The sequence below is a fragment of the Dendroctonus ponderosae genome, unplaced genomic scaffold (genome assembly GCF_020466585.1).
Source record: "Dendroctonus ponderosae isolate FM_Combo_2020 unplaced genomic scaffold, Dpon_F_20191213v2 Dpon_F_20191213_5, whole genome shotgun sequence".
NCBI lineage: Eukaryota > Metazoa > Arthropoda > Insecta > Coleoptera > Curculionidae > Dendroctonus > Dendroctonus ponderosae.
Window position 1 is genome coordinate 1915372 of NW_026018715.1, and position 10698 is coordinate 1926069.

General features: G+C 36.5%; 1 protein-coding gene across 6 annotated transcripts in view; it reads left to right on the forward strand.

The window, feature by feature from the left end:
* The window catches only part of LOC109544375 (interaptin), a 104498-nt gene that overhangs the window by 61945 nt on the left and 31855 nt on the right, over positions 1 to 10698 (forward strand). The window contains exon 1 of one of the 6 annotated variants that reach the window (XM_019914515.2): positions 5656 to 5891. The exons of the other annotated variants lie outside the window; for them this stretch is intronic. The gene's annotated coding sequence lies outside the window, so the exon portion shown is untranslated. Of the gene's footprint in view, positions 1 to 5655; positions 5892 to 10698 lie in introns of those variants that run through there. 6 annotated transcript variants of the gene reach the window in all.

Here is a 10698-nt window from a genome sequence, read left to right on the forward strand (position 1 = left end):
CCCTTCCTCGGTATTTATTTGGTGCTTGGGAAAGTGTCAGATTGTGCTCTGAGTACCCCTGGAAGGCCCTGATTCGATTATGTCCAATACTTGTTCCTCTGTGTTTGGAACCCGAACATCTATTGTCGTCCACTATCTTCCTGGAACGACTCGCCGCGCCCTTTGTTGGCGTGAGTGATTTCTACTATGTTACTCTAGCATTTCCCCTGAACTAATCGCATATCCGCAAATTCGTAAAAGAAGCTTCAAAGTAAGTCACAGCTATCCACCTATAACTATCTGTTAATGACGAAAAACATCATTGCCGCTGTACCTTTTCATAAAAAAATTGTAAAAGAGAACTTTTATTTTCTTTTTGAATGCTTTAGTATTCCAGTATGCTACCAATTAAATATGGAACAATTTCAAAATAATGCTTAATAACAAAGTTGAAATTCGATGTTCAACTGTTAATATCTTCTAGAAATTTTCGAAAAAAAATTTTCTATATTTTTCTCGTACTCCCCAAGGGAGCCTCTATCACCCCTTAAAAGGAATGACGCCAATTTTAAATCACCCTGTATGTATAGAATATATAAATCAACAAATAAAAAATAAGTCTGAATTAAGGTGGCTGAAGTGGCTGCTGGTAGTAGGGCATCATCTCATCATCATCACCTTGGATCATCATCACCTTGGACCTTTCGAAATGTGTAGGTAGAAAACATTTCTCAATCTCCCCATAGAATGTTTTCGCGTACTTGACAAAAGCAGCAAAGGCAGAGCTGCATTGTTGCAATTCGTTGCAATTGTTGATCAAAGAGCAAAAATATAAGCCACTAAGAATTGATATATTTATTAACCATGAAAAAGTAAAAACAATGCATTAAACATAACTAGTCATAACACTTCATTTGTATTCGACGGTTTTCTCGTTAATGAGTTTGCTTTCATTTTCCGGTTGAAAACAGAATGAATGATGAAAGTTATGCGATAGTTATTGCAAAAGGTTTATTTTCATTACCGAATATTTTTTAGCAAATAGTTTTTTTGTAGTTTATTACAGATTAAGAATTGAGAAGAATAACTAGTGATTTTTAAACAGTAACCAATATGGGTGTCCATTAGACGCAATCTGAGCTTGTTTCGGTGTCTACTCTTTTGTAAAATAAACTTATTTCCGCATTGCCACACCCAGCTACTGATGATCTCGTTACCAACGTTGAAAATAGGTCATAAAAATCGTCCCTAATGTCTCAAATTAATTACCACCTACTGTATCTTAATTTGCCCAGGTTAATTAAATGTATTTTTAGCTCTTTGAGCTTGTTTCCATAGTCAAAAATAGCGCGTTTTCATAATTGCCTTTAAAAGTTGCACAATTTCTTTAAGACTTATAATTTATCAGGAAACACCAGATGTGGTCGTAAAATCTAGTAAACGTGTTGTACATTTCAACAAATTATTGCTCCTGTGTTGTATTTGTGGCGGTTTAATATGCATTATTAAAGTGGTCATGGTCGATTTGAGAGATGCTAATGAAATCGTTTAAATGTGATGAGCTCAGTAAATATTGARGTGAAACAATTTGWTTTCAGCAACAATAGATCAAATWATCAAAAAAAAAGATTATTGTCRCAGAGTGCTCCATTTTCYAATATTCTTGAATRTTCAAAATGCTTAAAACTTTTTTGGTATATCTATATCAATGCCAATGTTGTAAAAACGCATACTTTGTTTATAATTCTTGGAAAACATTCTCTTGTATATATATTGTATATATAATTTTACTGATTAATTTGAAAGTTTGCTCTTTAAAATCAATTTATTTCCAARGTAATACAAACAATAGATTTTACTTGTAACCGAACCTTAACTATGACATGACTCTTAGACCTCATATCTTAGGAMTGTCTTTAGACTGACTAAGATTGATTGGAGACTATCTGAGACTCAATTCTTATACTTTTGACTACACTTTTAGTGACTGAATTCTCGTTTTTACTGTGGCATCTTTTATAGTTAAATTATGCTGATCCTAGCAGAAACGATACTACAACGAAACTACCCTCGTAGCTAACAGTAACTAACATCAAGGCAAATACGAGAAATATGTACTAATACTTATGYAATTTTATATTTTTTCATTCTTTTTCGGTACTTCCATGTTTATTTTAKTACTTTTATAGTTCTCGTTTAACARTCAGATACAATTTATGGGAAATAACTTTGATAATAAGCCCGTAASTTATAAGATATCMGACGGTGTTTGTTAGAATTGGTTTGTTAAAATRTGGTTTATGAAGCTTAATTTATAATGCCGTAAACATTCGTAAACATAAWTAAAGTATCTGTTAAAGTTGTTTTATTTTTGAGGATTAATTTGATTCCTATTTCCATTTCCATTGCCGTCAAAATATGTCGGGCTTTTAAATTTGCTTCAATTAAATAAAACCATTTCTTAAAGTTGCATTCCCAATATTCAAGAATAAATTTTTTTTTAAATTTACTGCATTGTATATCTATTAAATCGCTGTCACGTTTATTTGATACCAAAGTATAAAAACCTGACAACAATTGATAGTGTCTCCGCAGTAGATTACATGGATGAATAAGCTTCACATGGTTAATCATCTGAAATAGATCAAGGAGTGGTACTACCAACATAACTTTTTTATATTAAGTATAATTTTTTAAAATGTTTTATACAATTCCAAATCAAAATTAAAGTTGAAACAATGAAGTTTTATACAATATGATAAATTATTTATATTATAAAGTATAATAAGTACAGATATTTATAATATTTATCTTATGGTTAATACAGAATTGCATTCATAAAAATGAATAGGATTCTATGGGAGATTAATTTGTTTATTCCAATAAAACCAATTATACAATTAAGAACTCATTAACTATAAACAAAATTGTGACGAAGGATATACAGAAAAATAAATATAGTCTATCCTGACTTGTAATAAATGAATGAAAAAAATTGTGTCGGGTACAATGCAGTTTCAATGAGTGTATCAGGAATGTTTAATATTGTTTTAAACATGTACTAGTTCTTCGACGTTTTTAATGAGGTTCGATTCAAGTGAAAGAAACAACGGTTGATTTCACAGCTTAAAGTGTAAATGCAAATTTGTAACTTTGTAAATTGTCTATCTAATGACGTATTATTATACAGGTACTTCCATTTGAAAAACAAAAGTTATATTGGGTTAAAAAGTTTTAGATTAAAGTCCACATGGTTAACACCCTGTACAATGTATTGACATTTGGTTTCAATATAATTCTTAACGGATCTGTGGTGATTGGAAAGACGTATTTTTTTTGTATCTCTAACTGCTTTTTTTGCTTCTACAATGAATTTTTAGATACCATGTTTTAAGCGAAATTTTACTAAAATGGCGATAATCTGCCAACGTCGCAAGTAAGAAAAAAACAATTTACGGAGCATATGCAGCGTTTCAAGCTGCATTCCATGAGCTATTGAAAAATGGGTAGTTCTATTTAAAAAAATACACTTTGATCTTGCTTCGTTTTTCTGAAACACTCTGTATCATATAACATATTTTAAAAATGTGCGCACTTTGTGCGTCAACAACTTTGATATGAAACTATTTTTCGAAAGTTCAACACCAACGGAAATAATGGACTCTATCGCACTAAAGGACCACCCTGTATATACTCATATAGGTGATATGAGATACAGCAAAACATCATGACGATCTACTCTAGGCCCATTACTTAACTAAATATATCCTGCTTTTAATACCGAATTTCACAATTTTTCAAAACTATTACCACTGACTAGGTTTAGATTACAGTCCCACATAAGCAGTAATTATTCTATTAAATGACTAAACAGATTTAGGGACCTGAATCGAGCTTCGTCTAAAATAGGACGATATCAGTTTTATACTAACGCATCAAAGCTGGCTGCGTACATTAGACAACTTAATAGTTTTTTTAAGTAATGCAATGTAATTAAATTATGAACATTCAAATTGAGTTTCGTTCGAATTCAAAAAAGTGATGCAGAACAATGCTCCAATTTCTATAAATAAGGGCAATTATTTTTGTTTCGTCTTGAAATTGAGTTCATTCAGCTGGTATATACCAGGGTGATTCAAAATTGGCATTCCTCTGGAGGTGTTGTCTGGCGGTGTTTTAGGAGTAAAGAAAAATTAGTAAAAAAAATGAATTGTTATTAAAAAGTGAGAAATTTGCAAAAAACTATAGCAGAAAGACGGCAACAATGTTTTTCAAAGTAATTTGACTAAATAGCATTACGTAAATACCGGTTGCTTCGTAATTATTAAAAACTCGGGTAACCATGGAATTGTACAGAAAGTGACAATAAAATAGACAAGGATAAACGGTAACTTTACCAAGATTCGTTGAACGTCGGAACGTACTTTTTTGAAATGTCAATTATTGTTCTCATAACCTCGAAATCATATGTTTACAGTTTACAAATAAAAATACATTTATTATACACTCTTCTCGTATTCGGTTAATTAACTCCTGATCAATTTGTGCCGGTGTTTAGTTTAATGTATCTTACATACGTGGTAGGAATGTAGCCCTTCCTCGGTATTTATTTGGTGCCTGGGAAAGTGTTAGTTGTTGTACAATGCTCTGCGTAGCCCTGGAAGGCTATGCTACAATAATCTAAAATTCTTGTTTCTCTGTGTCTGGAACCCGAGCATCTATTGTGGTTCACTATCTTCCTGCAGCCAATCTCCACTGTATCTAGCCTTTTGTTGGCGTGAGTTCTGACAGCTTCTGCTATGTTACATTTCCCCAGAACAAATCGCACATCAGCAAATTTGTGAAAGGAGCTTCAAAGCAAGTCACAGTTTGACAAATTATTGTTATTATTGACTAAAAGGCTATCTACCTGTAACTATCTGTTAATGACAAAAACATCATTTGAAACAAATACGGCAATTTTTCTTTTTAAATGCTTAAATATTCCAATATGCTACCAATTAATCATGGGACACTTCAAAATATTGCTTAATAACAATTGCTTAATAACAATTGATTTTCAACTGTTAATATCTTATAGAAATTATCGAAAAAAAGGTTTTCAATATTTTTCTCGTACTCTCCAAGTGAGCCTCTATTACCTCTTAAAAGGAATGACGCCAATTTTGAATCACCCTGTATATGATAAGGCGAATATAACTAAGGTGATCATGAAAAAAAGTTGTACCGTTTTCTCAACTTTTTTCCCAAAAAACTCTTTAACAGTAAGCAGTGACGTAAGCCAAATATTCATGTGAGCAATGAAAAGTTATGTTGTGAATTTGTGTTATGAAGGGAATCTGAGAAAGTCCATGATAACTTGTACGGTTCTGTGATGTTAAAATCATGTAAGGCGAGTACGCATTAAAATGTAGGTATTTACATCATTGTTTTGGGTACTCATTTGAATAACGAAGTTTTGAAACGTTGAGTTTTTTTCAACTGGTTTTTGTGGCGAATATGTAGTTCCATCAGTAAAATGACCAAATACCTGCAGTTTGCATCCTTTGAAAGAATGACGCCAATTTATCTCCTGTATATCCCACGTTAATTGCACAACTCTATAATTATAGAATAAATAAACATAACCATGCATTTATAAATGCCGACGATTTGGATAGTTTTGTAATGAAGAAAACGTGAATTATATGGTACAGTTCTCACGGAATGATTAGTATTATTTTACGTTGACAAACTGTAAATGCCTTAGGTTTTCAGATGCTACACATACATGTACTTTATGTGTGTTTGTCTTAAGTGTGATATCGGAATCGAATTTATATTGTGCAGTTTATGATCGAAATGTAATTTATTGGTGATTGTGTCAATTGTGGCAGTTCCCAGAATTTATTTACTGTAAATTGTTTTAATTCGTAAGTACCTGCACATATAATAGGTATAAGTATTTACTTAATTTGATTTATATCTTAAATGTTTTTGCAACAATGGTACTAATCAATATTATGAAGTGAGATGGCTTTGGCTAGCGTCGCTATAGTTAATAAATTTATATACCACTGTTTGCTTCTAGCTCAAAACTGTGTACACCCACAAGCATTTAAGTAATTTCAGACAAAATGTATTTTGTTTGTTTCAAAATAGTAATAGTTTGACAAATTATTGTTATTATTGACAAAGGCTATCCACCTGTAAATATCTGTTAATGATAAAAACATCATTGGCGCTTTAGCTTTTCGTCAAAAAATTGTAGAAGAGAACTTTTTTTATATAAAAAATGTTCGTATTTTTTTATTTTCGAATGCTTAATTATTCCAATATACTACCAATTAAACATGGAACACTTTCAAAATAATGCTTAATAACAAAGTTGAAATTCGATTTTGAACTGTTAATGTTTTGAACTGTAAAATGATCCCCTATTTCTCCTTAAAAGGAATTACGCCATTTTTGAATCACCCTGTATACAGATATACCTTGTAGAGCAGTGTTATTGGTTAAAAAGCAAGTGAGGTTTTCAATCGTCATATTTCTTTCGGCGTGGAAGTGTAGAAGTGACCAAAGACAATAATTTTATCAGACTGTGACAGACTGTGACTGGACACAGCCGCGAGGAAACCTAAGTGTTGGTTTCGATATGTTGTTGACACTTTCGTTGTTTGGGGCCATGGTTTGGTCAAACTTAAATACTTTCTGAGGCACCTCAACTCAATAAACTCAAAAATACAGTTCACTATGGCAGTAGAGAAGGATGGGCGACTGCCATTTTTGCATGACTGCCACATGGTGTTCAGAAAACCGGCACATACCGACTGGTACCTCCACAGTGGATCAAACGATCATCCCAGTCAAAAGATAGGAGTAATTAAAACCCTCACCGAAAGAGTCAGAAGAATTTGCGAACCATCTCAGTTAGAAAGAGATTTGAATCACCTAGAAAGGGCCTTTGGTTGGAATGGATACAGCAAGAACGAGTTTAATAGAGCAATTCGACCAAGAAACAGTGGAGGTCGTCCGGAGAAAACAGATATGCATGATGAGCGTAAGGGTTGGGCTTGCCTCCCATACATACATGGAGTTGCGGACAGGATCGGTAGGATACTGGAGGATCAAATACCATTCCGTCAAAACAGTTTTGAAACCAACTCGAACAATCCAACCAGAGATTTGAGATCGGCCAAGGACAAACGGGATCCTTTATCAGCAGCAGGAGTCTACAGAGTTCCATGCAGTTGTGGCAGAGCATATATCGGCACCACAAAACGTAGTGTAAACACTAGGATCACTGAGCATAAAAGAAGTTGCAGATTGGGACAAACAGAACAACCAGCAGTAGCGGAGCACGCACTTCTAGACGGTCACCAAATATGTTTCGGTGAAGTGGACGTTTTGCACCAATCTCAACGGTATTCGATTTATATCGTATTTATATCGAGATTAACCAGAGAGACCATTGAGATCTTTAAACATGACAACAATTTTAGTAGGAACGAAGAGGTAACGGCCCTTAATCCAAATTGGAAACGCGTTTTGCGGCAAACAGCGTGTGCAAAAACAATCGAAGCCCCGCCCACTCCTCACGCATGAGCTCACACGGCCGGGCCGCATAAATACGTCAGGGGATCCAGTAGTTGAACCGAAATCTCTAATGAGTTCCTCAAAAAGCTACCGAAAGCAGCAATTGAGGGCCTAACCACAGTGGCAAATGCAATCTTGGACCTCCAATACTTAGAATAGAAAGTGCTGCTGGATGAGCAACATGGATTCAGGCCGGGCCATGGCACAAGCACACTTGCCGCCCGGCTAACAACGAGAATCCATCAAGTGTTAAATCGCCGAAAAAAGTCTAGGAGCTGTCTTCCTGGACATGTCTAAGGCATTTGACAAGGTTTGGCACCAGGCCCTGATTGCCAAGATGATTAAGGCAGGCTTTCCAGGGTACCAAACGAAGCTCATCAACAGTTACTTGTCTGGACGCAGTTTCCAAGTCAGAGCAGACGAGCAGCTCTCTGCAAGCAGGCCAATGATATAGGAGTACCGCAGGGGGCGGTTCTGGCCCATCCAAGCCAAACTGCAGAGACGGCTCAACAAGCTCGTGAAATGGAGCAAGAACTGGAAAATCGAGTTCAATCCTGCAAAAACACAAGCCATAATATTTACAAGAGGCAGGAAGAATCCACCCAGAGCCCTACTAGAGCTTGCAAGACAGAAGCTACCATGGAGGTCCAAGATAACCTATCTTGGACTTACATATGACAAGCGTCTAGTATGGCACGACCATRTGGCAAACACCATCGCCAAGGCAAGACTCCTGCTCCATGCCTGCTATCCTCTGAGGTCAGGTAAACTCTGTCTACGAACTAAGGCTAGAGTTTACAAGCAATTGATACTCCCGGTACAGACCTATGGATCTCCTGCGTGGTCCATAGCCAGCACCCCGCAAAAGCAGAAACTGGCAGTATTCCAGAATCAAATACTGAGGATAGTGACAAAGGCCCCATACTTCGTCAGAAATACCACCCGGCGAAGAGACCTGGATACAGAGGACCTGCTGGACCACATCCGGAACCTAACGTCAGGGTTCCTGGATAGGATCCGGCACAGCAAGAATCCCACTGTCAGGGTTTCTTGCACCTAGAAGTTCAACTGTGACCGCAGACCTCTCCCTGCGGACACAGTCTAAGAAGAAGACGTGGACCACATGCGATGCACCACATCGCGGACCATGGGCTAACTTTAAGTTAGTTATAGGAAGCAAGAGAGGCTGTTAGGTTTAGGTTTAGATTAGGTTTGTTAGGTTAATTTAGATTAAGTCATATGATGATATGTCTTAAGATACATAGAGTGTTAGACACTCTAACGATGTTAGCACTAAAGATCCGTAGAATAAGTAGCAGTAAGAAGTTAGTAAACTTAGCTGAAAAATAAATATGTTCCAACACAGTAGTTGAACCAGTCCTTGCAAGAAAACCTTGCAAATCCCGGTGTTAAATCTATATTAAAAGTTTCCAAAACAAAAACGGAAAATGAACTTAAATTCAGCGAATTATCAGTTATAAAGAAAATTACAGTCCGGATGAAAAAAAAAATAAAAATTATAAAATGCAATTTTTAACGAGCAACTGAATATAAAACGTTCAACAACATAATGAATATTCAGTATTTGAGTCTCTACTTCTTAACAGCGCATTTACACGTCTATCCATTCCAATAATCAAATTATTGATTACTTCCTGAGGGATATTTTCCCATTCCTACGTAGCAGCAATGATAAGTTCTTGGGCATTTCTTGGTGGATTATTCCGATTGAAAATGGCTTTAGATCCATCCCAGACGTGTTCGATGGGATTCATGTCAGGTGACATAGCCGGCCAATCTAATCTTGTGATGTTTCGGTTTTCTAATACTTCTTGAACAGCTCTGGTGCGATGAGGCATGGCATTATCATCCATAAAGATGAACTGGTCCCCTAATTCATCACGTACGAGTATAATTATAATAAAAATAAATTAATAGAAAATAAAAAACGCAAAGTAAATTTGCACCTGTCATCGACCCCGATGTGTGAATAAGTGGGGTCCTTCTATTGAACATAATACCCCCCAAAGCATTTGTGTTTCACCGCGATATGGAGCAAGTGCATCGGCTGTATGAAGCCTATTTTGGCGTCCAAACTCTTACTCGGGAATCATCGCTCACTAATGCAAACCGCGATTCATCGGTAAAGCGCACATTTCTCCACTCTGCCAATCGCCAGTTTCGATGATTTCGGGCCCATTGTAAACGGGCCCTTCGGTGACGATGAGTGAACAAAAAACTCTTAAAGGCCTTCTGGACCGCAATCCTGATTGTAAAAGTCTTCTGCGGATAGTAGCACTGGATATCACACGGTTATACGTTCTCTGGAACTGAGATCTTAGTGCCGGTAGGGTGACTGAGCGCTCTCTACGGGCTGATTGGGAAATATAGCGATCTTCTTGTATCGTGGTAACGTGAGGGGTACTACTTCGAGGTCTGCTGTTCACTTAACCAGTCTCTTCATAGCGTCTGATTGTTCTGCTAACTGTGCTTCTGAGAAAGTTCAGCCTATTGGAAATATTGTGTCTAGGTAGGACATCGTTGGGTAAAGGAATGGAATTTAACCAGAAGCATGTCGAAAGCAACGATTTTATTGATAATACTGTACCGTGGATGGCCGAGTATCAAACTCTTTCTTCTGTTTCCAACTTTTATTTAACTCGGTATCATCTTAACTACGGAACAGGAACAAACTAACTTCAAAAATTACCGTCAACTTCACAAACAATAACAATAACAGACGGAAAACTCGTTTTTCCGACTCGCGGGGTTAAATCTCTTCTGCACCCGGTCGTTGCTGTCACTTCACTCCCCCCCATGGTTCTCGTCGTTGCTTATATGGTTTCCTCCACGTAACCCAGAAGGTTCTCGAAATCTCCAGCCCAGGTGCGAAATTTCCCGCTTGTCAGTGTCATATTTGACAGTAAATGGGCCCCAAACGGGGCTCCCATTTACCGAAATACCTTGAATTTCGATCCCCCATTCCAAAGGTGAGTACCCCAGGCCATTTCCGTTACACTGCCCCCCTTCTAAACCCTGATCGCCCCAATTAGGTAACTCCTGGATCATCGTTATATCTGGCCAAACGGTGAATGTGGACAACTTTAAATTTTGCCTGAGGGCTCTTCTGGATCCGATATGTGA